The 20,531-nt window shown below is 37.0% G+C and overlaps 1 long non-coding RNA gene across 1 annotated transcript; it reads left to right on the top strand.

Annotated features, from left to right (window-relative positions):
* The first annotated feature begins 9,409 nt into the window (after positions 1-9,409).
* On the top strand, positions 9,410-10,100 carry LOC109166746. The gene is made up of 2 exons (XR_002051722.1): positions 9,410-9,731; positions 9,864-10,100. It is a non-coding gene; the product is annotated as an uncharacterized LOC109166746 (long non-coding RNA).
* The last annotated feature ends 10,431 nt before the right edge of the window (positions 10,101-20,531 follow it).

The following is a 20,531-nucleotide window of genomic DNA, read 5'->3' as shown; positions in this document are numbered from 1 at the left end:
CTGCATAGGATAGGTAGGGAGCCACTATACCCTTTGAACCTTCCCTTGTGAAGATATATTTACTCTACTGGCTGTACGGTAGAACGCGATGTCTTTGAACCGACTGCCGTTTGTGTAGACGATGACATATCTCACACAGGAACCTTCCAACCATGCTCTGTTCTCATGAGTGTGCCCATTTTGGTCGTGGGTCACCGTTCCTGGTTTTGCGAGAGTTTCTAAAGAATTGTGCCCAACAATTCTCCTTTGAAGCGACCCTCACTTCTCTCTTACATAGGTGATTCTTTCTCGAGTATCCCGCATACTCAAGAATCATTAAAGCATCAACGTGCTAGCCTCGTGCGGGAGTCACTGTTTCTAACGAGGAGTGGTAAGGAGTCCGAGACCCCCATAGTGACACGCTCCGTTCCATAATTTAGTTGTCCCATTGAACCTAGGTGCCAGCTAGGTTGGGTATCCACTATAGAACTTTTAGTCCAAGGGCTTTAGACCCATTCCTCGTTTTAATTTCTCCACAACCATTTGCTTACCCTCAGGTCAGCGAGTTAGCGGCCGCTACGTTATCTTTTGACATCACGTAGTCAATAGAGATAACTCCCGTTGTGAGAAATTGTTTAATGGTATTATATCTACGACTTATAAGTCTAGACTTACCATTCCACATTTAACTCTGTACTTAACCAATTTTGGCTTGACTATCGCAATGCACACAAATTGGAGGTACGAGTTCACCACTAGGAACATTCTCGAAATAATGGCATAGCCATTCGGCCTACTCGCTCGCGACACGAGTGTAAGGCTCTCAGCTTTGATCCCGTCGGATCTTAGCTATCACAAATTCATTTCGAGAATTTCCGTCCAACCAACTGCACTGGCCTACGTAAAGACGTAGCCTTTGATGGACTTAGTGTCCTTTGATATCCGTGCTATACTTTCCAAGTACGGCTAGATATCCCATGTAGTGCAGTCTAGAGTACGAGCATACCTTAAGTATCTCATAGCTCACGCTATTGTCTTCTAGTGCGCAACACTAGGGTTACTCGTATGTCTACCGAGTTCGTTAACCGCTAAGGCAATATCCAGCCTAGTACAACCCATTAGATACAATTAAACTACCAATAATCTGAATGTATTCTCTATGAGATATACAATCTTCGTGATTATTGGCTAGTTGTACGTTAGTATCTAACGGTGTCCAAGCCACTTGATTAACATCCTTTGCAAGGATTTAATCAACACAATGAGATTGGTTTAACACGAGACCATACGGTCTTCTCACAATTTTAATCCCGAGGATTAAATCTGCCAAACTCATGCCCTTCATGTTAAATCTCGAATTTAACATGTTTCTGGTAGAATTGATCATTTGATCGTTACTACCCACAATGAGTTTATCGTGTATAAACAAACAGTGATATCATCGTCTATCGTACGCAATACGTAGACCCACTAGTCACTTTTATTTATACTAAACGCGTTGGTCATCATTGTATGATCAAACTCACATGCCAAATACTAAGGCAATTGTTTCAACCCATACAATGATCTCACTAATTACACGCTTTCTTTCCATAGCGCGGAACCACAAAACCCTTGGGTTGTTCCATGTCTATTAAGAAAGCGATACATCCATTTCAATAAACTTCCAAGTCTCGCTAAACAGCTCTTTGGCAAGTATCATACTAATGGATTTTATTCTCATCACAAGAGAATATTTATATCGAAGTAACCGTGGCACTCGCGTTGCATGTAATCTACAATTACAGGCCTGGCCATTTCACTTCAATATAATCAACCGGTTTTATCTTCCGACTAGTGATCCACTTTGGATCCCGAGGTTTTACAACCTGGAGGAAGAACAACCAGTTCCAAGTATGATTCTCTAAGATAGAATCTACTTCACTCTCGGTAGCCTCTCTCGGGTTGGTCCATCTGTAGAAGTCATCACTTCTACATATGTTCGAGGCTCGCTTTCTAACAACTATGTCAGAAAATCTGGTTTATTTTCTAGTAAACAAGTTAGATTGTGCGCATCACACTCTAACATGTATGTCAGAAAATCTGGACCAAAGGATTTTTCAATCCTAGCTCTCTTGCTACGTCTAGCTTTGAGCTCGGGTTCTCTTTCATACCCTTCAATCATAGCTACGCCAAAAGTTCCTTTCAACGTGCTAAGTCCTTTATTGAACCTACACGGAAATACATCTTCTAAGGAACGATGAATTTCTTGATTCAATTTATTGTGTTCTTATGTACATCCAGAGCGTAGGACTCGTGTACTAAGAACCAAAACGCCCTTGGCAAGACACCCCCACATTTCAGGCATTCGTAGGAAAGCATCCTACGTATCCACAATTCGTAAGAATTTCATGCGGGTATCCTTATTTAAAAGGTACTTACTTGTCCAAAGTATTGTCTCACCCCACATACCTTGAGGTAGACCCGAACTTATCAACGTCTTGATATTTATGTTCAGCAATAACGTTCGTTTGAGGTGAATACCGTGTCGTACGCTCGAGTACGATACTAACGCTTGCGCCGAAATCACCAATCGGTGTTTCATGTTCACCACATCGATCATTCGTAACCGCGTTAATTCACAATTAATTTGGTTATCCCTTTTATTCTCATAAAGAATAAACATGTGTTACACGTTAACACATCTCGTAGAAGCTAACAGATTAGCCTTTACGAATCCATTCGGTTTTTGACCGAAAGGCCACAAACCCGAATAATTGCTTCCAAAAATTGAAGCACGGATCAGTGCTTAGTAATGAAGCACGAAACATGCTATTCCAAGCACGAATCATTGCTCCCAAACTAACGTGCCGATTCCCAAGCAATCTCTATTGCTTTAAATTATAAATTCACAACAACATTTGGTTGCTTAAATTTATAATTCCAGTGCTACCTAGCACAAGGATTATTAGCTAATTACACAATTAGCCAAGCCTCCTTTCGTGTTAATCACATAACACTTTTTGCAATGCTAAATTTAATTAGCCTCTTGCATAATGCTAATTCAACATTTTGGACGTCCAGTGCTATTAAGCACCACAATTAGCATTTCAACAATGCCAAATATAATTAGCATTTCTCATTAAGCTCAAGCTTAATTTGATGTCCCAACAATTTTTCTCAAATCATATTTCATCCTAGTATAATTTGGAATTTTGATCAAGTTAATTATAACACAATTAACAAGAACAAATCAACCAAATTTCCGACTAGTTGAATCAAACTCATATAATCGTTGTTAGAATATTATTTAAAATATTCAACACTTGAGCTGTTACGCTCACGATTATATAGTTATTCCAATTTTTGACAAATTGATTCTTGAAATCCGTATCGTTCTACATGAACCTGAACCGAAGTTCGTTGCGGGATTTCAACATGTAACACGCTTGTTACATTTAATTCCGGCCGTTACGCCATTTTAGCATTTTCCACATAATGCTCCATGATGCATTACGCACCCGTATTGAATCTTTTATATATTGAAAATATTACACAAGAATATTTCAAAATATACAAAGTTCAATACCCACAAATGGAACAATTCATTTTATTCAACAATAAAATGTATCACAACGATACTACAACATTTATTCAAAATAAATAAATAGGAAACTTACATTGGAAATTAATTTCCATTATTCCTATTTCGTAGTAATCCTTCAACCCGTGTGCCTTGTTCCATTTTCCAACCGTCCACTCCACGAAGGGTGGTCCATAGCGCACATCGGGGGTACCTCGGTTGTGACCTTACTCGTCCAACCATCCACATGTTTTAAACATAGCGAAATTATCCTCAACCTTTTCACCAGGATGACGGTTCGCTCCATAGTGGCATTTCTCCTTCTTCTCGTAATCTTCTTGAAAGCTAAGCTTCCGCTTGAGTTTCCTTCGATTACAGTTGAAGTCATTGGTAACACTACCAAAGTCCTCAGACCATGTAGTCATTACACCATCATAGGATCCTTCGTGGCTTTTAGCCGATCCGTTAGGCAACACAATAGGTACCAATTGTGTGCCTTTTGCCACAGGTCTACCGGATCGTGAACCAAAGTTCTCCGGAGCACCATCGTGTGTTTTTGCAACTCCCATGGAAATATTATTTCCAACGTTGCCGCCGTCATCCGGCATCACGGAATGTGCAACATCGTTGCCGTTCCTACCATTTGAATGTGCACCTCCGGCAACATTCACGGATCCAATACTCTTGGACTCCACCGATTTGTTCATTATCAAAAGAAATAAGGTTTTAAGATTGTTGGTGATAATGAACCAAAAATTGATTTAATATCGTAAAATAATATTTATATATACACACACGAAGTATATAAAATATTATTCGATATATTATATCCGAAATATATATATATATACAGACAAATATATATATAAATCAGACCGCCATGGTTATATGCATGAATATCTACGGAAAAGATATATACATATCAACCAAATGGAATTTATAATACACAGATTATAATTCCAACCAAACTATAACATTATAGGAGGATTTTTGCTTAGAAGCATAATCCAAAAACGAAAGAAGGAAAGATTGGCTCGTGTTTGGATAAGGGTTTTTAGCGTGAGTCAAGAGACCACTTTTTCCTTAAAACCTTATTTGCCACCTCCCAAAAGTGCTAGGAGCGCCATGGCCTAGGTTTCCCAGGATAAAACACGCTACGGTTCGACGTTTGAGCACCCAAACGAACGAACCCGGCGAACTAGAGCAAAGCCTTGAACACAGTTCAGCTTAAGAAAGGAGTAGAAGCAGAGTTTTGAGGAGAGAAAACACTTCTTGTGTTGTGTGTTCTTGTCGCTATGTGCTTGTCTAAAATCTGCTCCCTCTACCCCTTCTTATATAGGGATCAAAGAATGAATAGCATTCATCATGGCATTTAAATTGGTTTTAAAACCAATTTTGTAACTCTTGAAACAACATGGCCATTATCCAAGATTTAAATTCAGATATTAAAAATTGGAATTAATAGAGAATTTAATTCCGTAACGGTTGAATTTAATCTCACAATGGTCTAAAAGCAGAAGGCAAAAAGCCTGTTGCTGGTTCGGCTCCCAAGGCCGAACCCATGTTGCTCCATGTTTCGGCCACAGCCGAAACTTTGAAACATCAAATGTTTCACTGTTTCACTTTCGTTGTGGCCCACGAAATGTGAAACAATGTTTCACTTTCGTGGTGGCCACACGAAACAGTGAAACCATTTTACTTCGTGGTGGCTTGAGTAACAGTGAAACCATTTCACTTCGTGGTGGCTTGAGTTGGAAAATGAGATCGAGACTCCGCACACGAGATTAGGCTTAACGCAAGTCTTTTCGATCTCATTCTGGGATTTGATTTGCACCCCCCTTCCTGCGCGAGAGAGAGCCTCTATACTATACAATTCAATAAGCTTAAAAAGAGCTCTTGTATAAATAGTGGGGCAAATCCTCTTCCCAAACCAATGTGGGATAAAAGCTCACTTTTTTCCTTCATTTTCCAACTCAAATGGGTCTACTTTGAGAATCAAAATCTCATTCACCCATTATCCGTTTTGTGCGTACAATATCTCAATCTCTTCGTCTCACTACGAAGAACCCGAATCCACTTTGACCCGACCCAAATCGGAAGTGGACCCCACTGATAATTGTACCACAAAATAGCCACTTAAAATGCCATTTTAATGCTATTTTTCCAACAAGATCAACCCCCCGCACAGAGCTCTGTGTGTTAACCGAGGGGGCCACTTATGTCCCCACTCTAGGCAATGAGACCCACCCTTAACCCAAAAGATGATACCCCTTATTGGTGTTAAAACACTTACATAAGGAGATCATTTGACCTTAAGGGCCAAGCAATGGTAACCTAGAGCCTCTACCCTCATCCCATGAGATGATGCCCCTTACTCGTGCCAAAGCATTTGCATAAGGAGATCACTTACCCTCATGGAACAAGCAATAGAGAAGCTCAACCAAACAACTATCCTCCAACACCACAGACAAGCTTCTACAACTTATCTTTCTTTTCATTCTCTTTTTTTTCTTTATTTTGTTTTATTTTGTTTTCATCCAGCACCATACTTTTATCCATTCTTTTCCATCCACAAAACCTTCTTTGTTATCCCACACACCACAAGCCCAGCCCCCACTTAGAGCTCACATCCTAGAGTCATGGCAAGATCCTCAAGTTCTGGCAATCATAGACAACCATTAAACAAGCATTCCCCAAGACTTAGCCAAGGACACCACTCTTAACTTCACAAGCCAGGACCTTTACTAATGTGATCAGAAACCACATTTGCATAAGGAGCCTTTTTTATCTCATGAGTTAAGCAGTAGAAGTCTTGATAGATCAAGGTGTTCAAACCTGCATGCCAAATAAAAACCACCAACAATAACACAGACCAAAGGCCAGCTGCACTTACCAAGCTATACAAAAAGAGATCAAGCTTTTTGCTTTGGGAGACAGACTTGCTTTTTAGCTTGCAGAACATCAGGTTTCTTTAGTGGCAGCCTCCAGACAGCAGGCATAGCAACAACTCCATCATCTGCTACTGGCTTTCCCAGCTTCAGATTGCAAACTGCATCAACAGATTAAGGAGTCATAGTGGTAGACTCCGCAGTTCATATCCCAGGGTCCCATTCCCTGCCAAACAGTGGGAGAGACCTGATCACATCAACACCTGGGAAGATCAAAAAATGGGGAAGCCCTTCTAGGGTTAGCAATCTCAGGAAACCAGAGGGAAGGCCACCAGCCTTGTAGAAGACCAAGTTCTGCCCTTTGCATCTCTCCAAGAGACACTGAGCAATGCAGTTTACTTTTGTCTCACATCTCAACCATATAACTCTGAGGTTATCAGGTTGAGACCCCATTAGGCTGCCCCAATCCTCATCAATTTCCACTTGTATCTGCTGTATATTTCTCCTTCTGCACCACTCCCAACAATCCCTCAAGGTCTGCTCCAGTGCATTTCCAAGACCAGAATAGATCCCAGCCAAAAGAAATTCCCCCTGAGTGTTCCTTATGAAGAAGCAGCAACACTCTTCCACATAAGCAATATTAACTTTTATCCATCCATGTGGTGGTTCGTTCCAGCTCATCTTTCTCACAATTCTTGCACAACCAAACCCCTGTGCCTTCTTCAGAATAAAGGTCCAGTTTGGTGGGAAAGGATCCCAAGATGGCCATCTCCTCTTGATACAGTCTGCAATCCCTTTGGCAACTTTGAAAATGATTCTAGCCTTAGAGATCTTTTCCCCTCCATGCTTGCACTGGTTCATGTGTACCCAAAGCTCCCACAGAATAAGCTGTTGGAAAAATAGCTTGAAATGGCATAAAATGGCATTTTAAGTGGCTATTTTGTGGTACAATTATCAGTGGGGTCCACTTCCGATTTGGGTCGAGTCAAAGTGGATTCGGGTTCTTCGTAGTGAGACGAAGAGATTGATATATTGTACGCTCAAAACGGATAATGGGTGAATAAGATATTGATTCTCAAAGTAGACCCATTTGAGTTGGAAAATGAAGGGAAAAAGTGAGCTTTTGTCCCACATTGGTTTGGGAAGAGGATTTGCCCCACTATTTATACCATGAGCTCTTGTTAAGCTTATTGAATTGTATAGCATAGAGGCTTTCTCTTGTGCACAGGGAGAGTGCAAATCAAATCCTAAAACTTTGATGTTCATTTTTTGACAAAGCCACGAAATTTCGTGTTGTTATTGCTAGTTTCGGCCACACTTGGCCGAAACTATTGTTGTTATTAGTTTCGGATTTGCAATTTCATTGCAAATTGGCAGTGGCCGAAACATTGAGCAGGATAAGCCGAAACTGTGCAGTATACACGAACCGAAAACTCTTTTGTGACTGTTGGGATTTAATTCAGCTGTTATGAAATTAATTTTTGAATTAATTTCAATTTCAATTTTTGAATTAAAACCTAAGTAAATGGTGGATGTTACAAGAGTTGTAGGGATGCCCCTAAATGCCATAATAAAGGCTATTCACTCCTCACTCCCAATATAAGAAGGGGTAGAGTGCAGCAGAATTTTTACTAAGGAAATAGTGACAAGAACACACAACACAAGAAGTGTTTTCTCTCCTCAAAACTCTGCTTCTACTCCTTTCTTAAGCCGAACTGTGTTCAAGGCTTTGCTCTAGTTCGCCGGGTTCGTTCGTTTGGATGCTCAAACGTCGAACCGTAGCGCGTTTTATTCTGGGAAACCTAGGCCACGGCGCTCCTAGCACTTTTGGGAGGTGGCAAATAAGGTTTTAAGGAAAGAGTGGTCTCTTGACTCACGCTAAAAACCCTTATCCAAACACGAGCCAATCTTTCCTTCTTTCGATTTTGGATTATGCTTCTAAGCAAAAATCCTCCTATAATGTTATAGTTTGGTTGGAATTATAATCTGTGTATTATAAATTCCATTTGGTTGATATGTATATATCTTTTCCGTAGATATTCATGCATATAACCATGGCGGTCTGATTTATATATATATTTGTGTGCATATATATATATATATATATATATATATATATATATATATATATATATATATATATATATATATATATATATATATATATTTCGGATATAATATATCGAATAATATTTTATATACTTCGTGTGTGTGTATATATAAATATTATTTTACGATATTAAATCGATTTTTGGTTCATTATCACCAACATAAGCATTGGCAACCTCTCAGCCATATATTTTATCAACCTGTTCTTATGTCTCTTTCCCCACCAGTCAAAGCAGACTTGTCTCACTCTTCTCAGCTGGATTCCTAAGCCCAAAGATCTAGAAAAGTAAGACCATACTTTCTTTGCAGTTTCCCCATTACAAAACACATGTTGCAGGCTTTCACAATCAGGATGCACACATTGTTAATGGAGAATGGTTTTTTAATGATTAACTTCTTTTTCTTCATCTTCGGTAGTATGAGGTTAGCGTAACATTATGTGTTGGTTTAATTACTTTATTTAAACACGGATATGACCTATTAAGGTTAATAGGTTAAAGTTCTAATATTGAAGAGGTTAACATGTTAGAAGCTTGGAGTACTATGTCTGCTACTATTGAAGAGAAAGACATGGTGCACTTCTGAGGGATAAGCTTATAGTTCATTATAGAGGTGTATACTGCATTGCGATGGTATTCTGCAACTCAGTTCATCATTCGTTAGTTTTAACTTCTACAATGAATAGTTTCATGCCAACAATTGATCTCATATTTCACCATATGAATTCTATATCATTATATTAAATTGTAGGACAAAGAAGGGAATTGATGTTACCTTCTATACTATATCTTATTAGAACCTTAATAATTGCATCGCACCAGTCTATGTTATTTTGGTGATTGGGCATTTTGTTTATGGTGTAGGCCGGGAATTGGGTTGGTAAGATACTTCCATCAAATTTATATTTTTATGAACTTTTTTTCCTGGTTATTTGCTTGTGAATATATAGAGACATTTATATGTACACAGTTTACACCCCAAATTCCATATTAAGGTGCTGCAATACAAATGCTCATCGCCCAAAGTGTAATTTGGATTTGATTTTACAATGAACAGGAGTTCTACTGCTTGAACTGGTAACTAGTACAATATACACAGATGTGGGAATTGTTGATCTGTTCCCTGAGAGAATCGCTGGTGAACAAGAGCAAATTGTTTGAAGTTTCAAGCCACTATGATTTCAAGACTCAAGGGTATCGCTCTTTCTTGTTCAAGGTCAGTGCAATCATGATTTCTTTAAGAGAAAACTAGTAAGAAATGTTCGTTGCTTCTGTCTTTGGTTATGCTAATTATGTTCTCTGCTTCAATTGTTGCAAATTTTGCAGGATTTTCAGTGGTTTGTAGATGTGTAGTCTCCTGGCTACCAAAATAAGCAGGGGTTTGAGCGCACCACTATTCTTCCAAGACTTGAGGCAAAATTAGTTTAAATGCAAAAACTTGAGGCAAAATAGCCAATAGATACATTACTATGGCTATTTATTATAATTACTTTCTTTGTCTTTAGTATTTACAAAGTTGTATGAAATATTTCATTTTGGTAGTGATGATGAAGTCTTTTAATATATTGATCGAGTTTACTTTGATTGCATTATGTTATAAATCTTAAAATTTTTACCAATACAATTTTTGACACTAAATTACCATTTTTAGTAACGGGTAAAATCTAATATAATGAGGAAAAATTTTGTTAGTAAATAGTAATATTAATGACAGGATTTTCCATCATTACAAGAATATAACGAGAGGAAATTATGCTAGTGAGTAGTTGTATTAGTGACGGGATTTTCTGTCATAAAAAGAGCGTTTTAGTGACGGTAAATATACTATAACTATATGTTTATTAATGATGGTATTATATCCCGTCATTATTTATTTTTAACCGCGGAAAGAATAACGACGGGTGGTGACGGTAGATTTCCCGTCATTAAGAGTCTTTTAGGATGGTTTTTGATGTTTTAGTGACGGTTTTACCTCTCACTAATGAACAATTTTCTTGTAGTGTAATTTTGCTATTTTCTAAATTGGTTGAAGTATTGAAGATTTTTCCTATCATAAGTATAACCATTTTAAAGTATCTCAATACGAACAATAGTAAGTATAATCTCATTGGCATAATCATATCATATCATATCCATGTCAAATCATATCATCATCATACCATACGGTCTCATATTATCATCAGATCAATCCATATTATAAAGGGTGGATTTTTCAAGAATTTTCAAGCTCAATAGAGTTGTAAACTAGCACAGTAGCCCTACTAACTTAAAATGACGGTCAACTTTTATTCCTTCACCTGCATGCATGGTTACTTGAATTGAGAACACCTCTGATCTCCCATCTTAGACTGCTTTATGTATTTATAAATATATTTCGGTGCTTCCGTTTAAGTAATTTTGTTATTTTTTAAATTGGTCGAAATAATTAAGATTTTCCCTATCATCATCTGTTATTTTCTAAATTCATTTACTATTTAATATTTAATTAACATATATTTAACATGACATTTTTTGTCTGAAAAAATAAAGTACAACATTTTTAATATGATGTACAACTTTTTTTTAACAAAATATATTTTATTAATCAAAGGAATTAGAAGGACTAATAAAAGATGGCTCAAAAGTGACCATAAACCATACTTAGCCATTTAGATTGGGCCCATACTAATCTAAAGAAATCTAAATAAAGAACGGACCCAAAAACCCCAATAACAGGTCAGGTCTAAAGAATGAAAGAAATAAAATAAAAGAATTGACCACTCTTGTAGACTTAAATAACAGGTCAGGTCAGGTCTAACAGATAGATTTCCTTGTTTTAGATTGTGGATCTCACTCTGTAGACTTGAAAGTCGTTGTGCATCCCTCTGTGAATAGCGTTTCCTCATATCCTCCCATATGTCTTTGGCGTGATCAAAGTGCATCACACTTTGCACTATCGAAGGATGTAGCGATTTGAAGATCCAAGAGCAGATCATCAAATTGCACATCCTCCAAGCTGGATAATGTTGCTGATCTCTGCTCGGTGGCACTGTGCTCCTATCCACTAACGTCCACTTGTTCTTCACTTCCAGACCAATTCGCATAGAGACACTCCAGGTGCCATAATTTGAGCTGCCAAGCAAGCGGCGTAGTCACGAGGACAGCCAACGGGCTGTTGTTGGCATTTAAGTATAGAGGATCTTCTAGATCTCCAGAGTTGAAGTTTCTGTGAACCTGAGGTGTTGTAATCCCCTGCGGATTCAACTCAGGTACTGGATGAGCCGGAGGTTGGTTGACCGGCGTAGCCACATGATTGGTGTCGCTGACGCCGGTGAGTACGGCGGCGTAGTTGCGCCGCTACTCTGATACCATGTCGATTTGTCTATCGCATGAAAAGAAGAGGGAAGGAGGGAACGAGAGTAGAGAGAAGAAGGTTATTATTTCTAGTAAAAGATTAACAGACATAAGCAACATATATACTCTGGACGTAGAGCTTGGCAGTTATAACTGTCCAAAGATAAGAAAGACATAAAAGTCCTCAAGATTATTTTTCATCATCTAATAATTTATTACACTATTCATTGGTTGCTGGTTGCCTGGCTCTAGAATCACCTACTTCAACTTTACTGATCAATTTTTTTTTTTTTTTTTTGTGAAGGTTTTGGATAAGAAATTTTCTTCTTCACTACTTGTTTGGACTCAAAGATGCACCTCTCTCCTTTTTTTCTTGTCTGTGTCTGCTTAGAATTTAAATTCACTCAATAGGATACAATGGTTATAGTTTTTCTCTTTGCTTAATTTCTCCCAAATATATACTGCTATGGATTTTTCTTCGGAATTGATAATTGGTAGTGACGTAGTGTTGAGTTTTTTCATATGCTTTTAATTTAAGATAATAAACAGATGACATGGATAAGAAGGAACATTAAGAAGTTTAATTGGCATGGAAATTGGAATACGAAGAGTAGAAACCTTGCAGGCTTGCAGCACAGAATATCTACAAATTAAATCGGTGCCTTTATTCCCTTCAAAAAAAAATAAAAAAAAAATCTGTGCCTTTATAGGAAGAAGGCCGATGAAGAAACCCAACACGAAGAACAATGAAGATGACGGTGTGTCTGTGCGTAGCTTAGGGATTTAGGGATAGGCATGGTTAATTTGATTAATATTCTTTATAACAATTGTTTTTCATAAAAGAAAGTAAGTATGGAGTAATATATTAAAAATTATTATTAAAATTAACTTTACATTTTTATTAGGTGGCGCATTCTGATGCACTTATACATTGGATTTAGAATTCTTTAGTATGCCTTTTTTAGATGACTGTTTGTTTGCAGTTATCTTTGAGAAATCATGGGTATGGGAGATTCAAAGTTGGTGGATAATAATCCAAAGGCTCGGTGGATCTTAGTAGCAGTGATAATAACTTGTAGTTTGGAAATGATAAATTCATCTAATGATTATATTTTTTTTTGCAGTGGTAACTTGCTACTGTAAGGTTATTTTTACATTTCCATTATTGATCCAACACATTGTTACATTGGATATGCTTGATGATATACTCACATTCGAGAGGAATAGTTTGCCCCATGTGTGGTGATCGCCGTGCTGCAGACGCAAATACAGAAGCGGTGAAGAAAGAAGGGTCGACCATGAAGAGTCAGTCATCACATGCTTCATGGAAGAGCGAGACAAAGATGGTCCTGCGCCATTAGTTTGATTAGGCTTACGTTTTGCAGTTTGATGTAGATTATCGAAGAAGTCAAGAACTTAGTTAAGCAATCAAGCCACATATATAGATCAAATTTGATGATTTGGAACATTCTCTTGTGACCCTATGGGGTACTATTTTCATTTGTGAGTTAACATCCTCTGAACCAGCTCTATTGTTATATATTTTTTATTGACAGAAAGGCAAGTTTCGATACGTTGTATTTTTTATGGTTGTGTTTTGAAGTCATCTTGACAGAAAGGCAAGTTCCGGGAGTCATTAGAGGTCAAGAAAATGAAATAATGCGAGTGGAAGTATCATGACATGACTCGGGGACCCAAAGGAACAAAGGAGATGAAGAAATATGCATTTTCAAGTAAAAACATGGGTCATGTTGGTGTTCACGCCGTGATTGCCAGCATGACACCATTCTGCTTTGAACTTTTTTCTGTTAGGTGAAGTCTCGGTAATTTGAGCATATCTCGAGCTAGGAGTATCCAAATAGCGTGATTCAAGTGGCATTAGAAAGGAAATACAGAGAGATACAACTTTCACGAAAACCACAAACGCTAGTTCGGACGTTTACAACATGAAAAATGGTCTAGAAACTAGAGATACTGTGTAGAGATGCTGGTCACGGTGGCGGTCACGGTGTGACGTTGACTGTGACCAGTAGAGACCTATGAGGCTTAAGCCTAGTCACGATGAAGGTCACGCCGTGACCTCCATCGTGACCAAGCATTCTGGAAGCAGTTAAAAAGACGCAATTCCAAAAGTATAAAGTATTTTTAGGCATTATTTTCATCTTTTTTCAATTTCCAATCTCCCTCTACACCTTCTCTCCATCAAACCCTTTAGAACAAAAAATCCATTGTATTCCATCATATTTTGGAGAAGATTTAGAGGGAGATTAACATATGTAATTGCAACTTTCACTTTCAGTTTCAGATTTACATTCTACAAGTTCTATCAAGTTAAGTTCTCAATTTCTTACTTTTACATTTCACATAATTTGTTGTTTGAATTATTGTTCATTACTTTAATTGATCTTAGTTTATCAATTTCATTATGAGTAGTTAAACTAGTTAGGGATTTAGATTGAATTGCCTTGTATGAATGTCAACATGAATTGAATTGGAAAATCTAGGGCTTGCAATATCTTTAGATTGAATTTGATTGTGAATTTGGTAAAATGTTTTGACTCTTGCTTGGTTAGGGCCCAACTTTGTAAGGGGATTTTGGATTTGGTGCTTCACCTATGAGAATAGGGATTCACCATAGCCAAACCTATCACAATTCTAACTCACTCTTGAGAAAGGGGAGTTGGAAGGGATAGAGCACACAAGGTATTTGATTAATTGCCTCATCTAGTCTATTTGCCATGAGAATGGAATTAGAACTTAGGTGATAGCCCAATGACCATGAGAATGGCATTGGCACATGCAAAACGCCTTCACTTTCACTATTGATCTTTGTTTGCCTTAGAATTTAGAACACTAAGAAGCATTTGTACATTGCTATTTAATCTAAGTCCTCTCTTTTATCCTTGACTATTACTTAGAAATTTATTTGTTTTATGATTGTCTCTATGCAAACAAACATTTGAATTTGGTTAGCTTTCAAACACTTAATGATATTGTGTTTAACCCCTCTCTACTCAATTCCCTTATAGTTATTCCAAGAGGACGACACTCACTAAAACATCACCACTAAAATCAACTTTCACAAACCCAAATAATAGGCTAGCAACAGCATAGCATATGTTTCTCATACTAGTATGTAATGTTGCGCCACCATGCCGCATCACCACAAAGTTGCAATGCCGCAACTTTGCACCACAATACAACGATGCAACAGTGCCAACACGGCCGCAACGCTCCAAGCCAATGTCTCGTCAGAGCTATCGGCTGGCCAAAATCTCCAAGAATGTTAGCCCATTTTGTAAGACATCCGGCAGCATAACGGCTGTTTCCGGGCTATCACACAAGGACAGAAATACACAACAACAGCTACCCAACTTGCAGCACAAGACAAACAAAACAGGAGGCACGCAAGCCCAAACAAACTAATAAAGGGCATGCAGACCAACAAATAAATCACATATGCCAATTCATCAGTCCACCCAAGTAGCACCACCAACAGAATAGTTACCAGAACCCTAACGGGATTAGCTACTATGGGCCAGCAGTAAGCCTGGACAAACCGCCAACGGATTTGATAAACCCCTACCCGGCCACCGTTCAGCCCGGGCTAGCATGCAATTTCTTACCGGTCTAAGGGCGCCTAGAGCGATTTTTGCAACAGTGCTTATGACAGAAACTCAAAATATTCAAAATCATTAAAAAAAAATGTATGTATTTGTGTGTAATAATTTGACTTTGGTGATAGAAATTTTTTTACCAACCAATTATATATTGACGAACATAGTTAAATATTTATTATTAATAATATCCATATACTGTATTTATTTTCACATCTAGTAACTAAGTTATAAGAGTCAATGCATGTTACACCATTATATTATGTTCGTATTCTTTGTGCTCATAAAGTTTTACATTATGTTAAAAATGTTGTATTTTATTTTTTCAGACAAAAAATATCCTTACACCATTAAATATATGTTAATTAAATATTAAATAATAACTCAATTTAGAAAAATAGTAAACCAATTTAGAAAATAACAGGTGATATAAAAAATCTAATTGAATTATTTTATCTAATTTAGGAAATAATATAATTACTTTAACGTGTGCACATAATCTATATATAAACACAAAAACCAGTCAGACCGGAGATCAGAGGTGTTATCAATTCAAGCAACCATGCATGCAATTGGAGGAATAAAAGTTGGCCGTCATTTTAAACTATTAGGGCTAGTTTACTAGTCTATTATATTGGGCTTGAAAATACTTGAAAACTCCTCCCTTTATACTATGGATTGATATGATGATGATATGAGACCGTATGATATTATGATGATATGATTTTACATGGATATAATATGATATGATTATGCCGATGAGATTACACTTACTATGATATTAAATGCTTCGACCAAATTAGAAAATAAAAATAAAAACTACTTAAATCAGGCACCATAATCTATATATAAATACGAAAGGCAGTTTGGTGTGCAGATCAGAGGTGTTATCAAGCATTCAAGCAATTAAGCATGCGTGTAGGTGAAGGAATAAAAGTTGGTCGTCATTTGAAGTTAATGATGATGAGTGAAAAGGAGAGAAAATGGGTGATTGCAATGAGGAAGACGCCGTTGAATGTTTAGTCCCAATGAGGGAGGGAGGTCCTATTTAATAATAAAAATATATTAAATGAAACATAACTATATTTACATGTGTATGTGTAATTTTATACACAGCCACATTGTACATATTATCGTGCATGTGTCGTGCGATACATGTACTTAAATGTTGTTATTATTATTATTATTATTATTATTATTATTATTATTATTATTATTATTATTTATTTATTTATTTATTTATTTATTTGTAGAGTTAATCATAGAAAAGGTCCAGATTTCAGTATCGTGTATAAATTAACATAGAAACAAGGTTCATCACCTCAAGCAGGCCCCATCCCTATCATTTTATCGGTCCGGGATTGAAACAAAAATGAGCCTTATATTAAATACACACACACACACAGACATACATACATATATATATTTATTTATTTATTTATTTATTTATATAACTAAAATTTAAATTAAATAAAGAAAAAAATACTAATGTCAATTAATTTGAAATAAGATTCACAAGTGTTTAACAATTTTACATACATATGAAAACAATTATAGATGCATTCCTAAATCCAAAATAATTAATAACCACAGATATCAGTATTGTTATTTATTTGTAGAGTTAATCATAGAAAAGGTCCAAATTTCTGTGTTCTGTATAAATTAACCTTGAAACAATGTTAATCACCTCAAGCAGGCCCGGTCTCGATGATTTTATAGGTCCAGGATTGTAACAAAAATGAGCCTTATATATATATATATATATATATATATATATATATATATATATATATATAACAAAAATTTAAATTAAATAAAGAAAAAAATACTCCGACGAAATAGGGAGCAACATATTCTGTAAGACTAGAATTTTCTCTCTAGAATTCTCAAATTTCCCAAACTTTCCCAAAATACCAAATATGCCCCAAATTCATAGAGTTAATATGAATATTATTACAATATTCATTTAAACTTCCCATTAAAACATAAACTTTCTGCTCTCATTGAGGAGGCTGGCGGTGGTGGCAGGGCGGTTTCCGGCGACGGTTACATCGCCGGAAATTGCAAAATCCACAGAATCGCCCAGGAGCTCTTACCAGAGACAGATTGATGATCAATTGGAGGATTTACTTCCAGATTTTGTACTATTTCCAGAGATTACAACATTGGTGCGAGAGCGGGAGGGTTGTGAGAACTTCCGATTGGGACTGAGGAGGTCGTCTGGGAGACTAACGATCTCGGATGGTCAGAAAACAGATTCGATTGAGGGATTCTCAGCGGAATTGAATCAGACTGGGCGCGATGCTCCTTCGAGCGTGAGGATTGAGAAAGAGGATTGGAAGTCGCAGGTAGAAATTGAAAGAAGAATATCTGTGATTGGGAGATTTGGGAGGCAGGGGCCTATAATTGAGACGATTAGGGAGCAATTTCGCGGGAGTCTTCGCACTCTAAGAGAAGTTCAAATCGGAAGCCTAAATGCGAACACAATTCTAATCCGATGTGCTACTGAGGAGGATTGTAAGAAAATATTGGCGAGAAATCACGCAATGGTGGCCGGAGTAGACATCTGGTTCTCACAGTGGTCGCCGGACTGGCGAACTTCGTCGTGTGCTCCGGTATGGCTTCAATTTCCCAATCTTCCATTACATTTGTTCAATGCTTGCATGTTAGAGAGAATCTGTGGAGCGATTGGGAAGTTTATGTTTGTGGATTCGGCAACTGAGAGGAAGTCTCGGCCGAGCGTTGCAAGGGTGAGAGTTGAGATTGATCTCAGTAGGCCTTTGATAGACAAAATTTGGATTGCTTTTGGAAGGGGTGATTTAGATGGATTCTGGCAGAATATTGTCTATGAGCAGGTCCCTAGATTCTGTGTGAACTGTAATCAATTTGGGCATTTGATGAGTAAGTGCTGGAAATTGGGGAAATCTGGATTGAGGAAGCAACCAGAGACTCCGGTAGTGGAAGTGGAGGCTGGATGCAAGGAAGGTGTTCGACAAAATGATGAGATGGGAGCTGAGACAGTAAATACCAAAGGTGATAGGGTTGTGCTGTTGAAACCTTCGTCTTTGCTACGTCAGTCTAGCAATTCTGGAATAAATACAGGGATTGGACCTAAAATTGAGGGCTCTACAACAAAAAATGGTAAGGGGGCTGAGCTACTTGATGGCCAGGCTGCTCAAGAAAAGAGAAAGGATAAATTCATTTTACAAAAAAATGAACCCAAGGATTCTGGTTCTGCAACTAAGTCTGCCTTAGCCCAATCCTTTGTGGTGAATAAAGAGGCTTGGGAGGAGACTAGACAGGAGATTCATGCCTATATGGCAAACATAAAGAAGGAATTGGGGCCACAAGAGTTTGAGAAAAGAAAAGGGGAGCTTGTGCAAAGGACAAAGGATCTATACTTGGACAAGCTTAGAGACTATGCAAAAGTTGTAAGCACTGATCTTAGCTGATTTTGAATTCAATTTTGACAGCTGAAATCTGCAGCAGTTCTGGAAATATCTGAGATGCTCGTGAACTCTGGTCTTAGAAAATGGAGGCAAAAGGAGGTCCATCTAGCTAGATGGACTAGGATTGACTGAAAAAAGGGATTTGAGTGTTGGTTGGGGAAATTCTGACTGAAAGCTGATTTATAACCTCTGATTTGCAGTCAAACCCAAAGCTTTGTGAAGTGGAGGGAATGGCTGCCATGGTGTTGATACTATGGGAAATGATGCACCATGCTTGTCATGCCTGGAGGTGAATGGAAAATAGAAACAGAAGCAGGAGAAAGGAGAGTTGCTATGGTTTTGATTTAGAGTAAAGCAACATCCTAGAGCATTCTATCTGAAGGGGTGTTGCTGTCAAGTGGATGATCCCTGTGCTCTGATGGCTCTGAAGTGCTGAAGGCTGATCTGTTTTAAGCACTTTTGGGCTCTAATTTGGTGAGCCCATTGGGCCTTTGCCTGCTTAGGTTTTTTTAGCCCTTTGTAGATAGCCTTGTTAGACTTTTATTTGTTAGTCCATTATGGACCTTTTGTTTGTGAGGGCCTTGGGCCCCTTGGTTGTTTAGACTTTAAAAGCCCTTGTGATTTTTGAGCCTTAGGTCACATTTGGGCCTAAGGCGTCTAGTTGTAAGGCTTCGGCCTCTTGTGTTTGACTTGGAATAAAATTCTAGAATATTATTGAAAAAAAAAAAAAATAAAATAAAAAAAAAATAAAGAAAAAAATACTAATGCCAATTAATTTGAAATAAGATTCACAAGTTTTTAACAATTTTATATACATATGAAAACAATTATAGATGCATTCCTAAATCCAAAATAATTAATAACCGCCTGCTTTCATAAATAAAGAATTATACTTTACAAAAATTAATAAATAATTTAAAACCAAATGAGATTATAAACAATCACACTATTATTATTATTATTATTATTATTATAAATATTAAAGTAATTATTAAATAAAAATTTATAAATAAACATAACTTACAAATAAGAGCATAACATAAAATCTTAATTATTGGGAGAAATAAATCAAAACACTCGAACATGCTAAAAGATATTCATAATAAAATATGAAACATAATTAATTGGACAAAATAGTTTGAAGAAAAAACACATAATAAATCATACATCTTCTATATTGATATCATATTTATAAATACTTTTTTATAGTTAAATCAATTTCAAGCTTTTCTAGATTAATTTGAACACGATGACGCAGAATAGAACTTCTAGACTACATTGACTAGATAATTCATAAGAAAAAAAATCTACTAAAATAATGTTCATAACTAAATCAAAAAATATATTATATATACATAATGTTGTAATTATATATTAATGGTGGCCATTATTTTGTAACGTTTGTAACAGACATATTAATGTCTCATTATGTATGCCATTATTACTCTATATTATATATGTGTGTAATCCTTTTGTAAGATGAAAAGCCATGGAAATGAAATCATATCACTCCTTTCTCTTTGTCTATTATTTCTTATTGTTGATTCAATCCTGAAACTCACTGGTTAGGAGCTATAGACTAACGGGCACAAACA

Source organism: Ipomoea nil, unplaced genomic scaffold, assembly GCF_001879475.1.
Source record: "Ipomoea nil cultivar Tokyo-kokei standard unplaced genomic scaffold, Asagao_1.1 scaffold3105, whole genome shotgun sequence".
Taxonomy (NCBI): domain Eukaryota; kingdom Viridiplantae; phylum Streptophyta; class Magnoliopsida; order Solanales; family Convolvulaceae; genus Ipomoea; species Ipomoea nil.
This window is presented reverse-complemented; position numbering and strand designations above follow the sequence as displayed.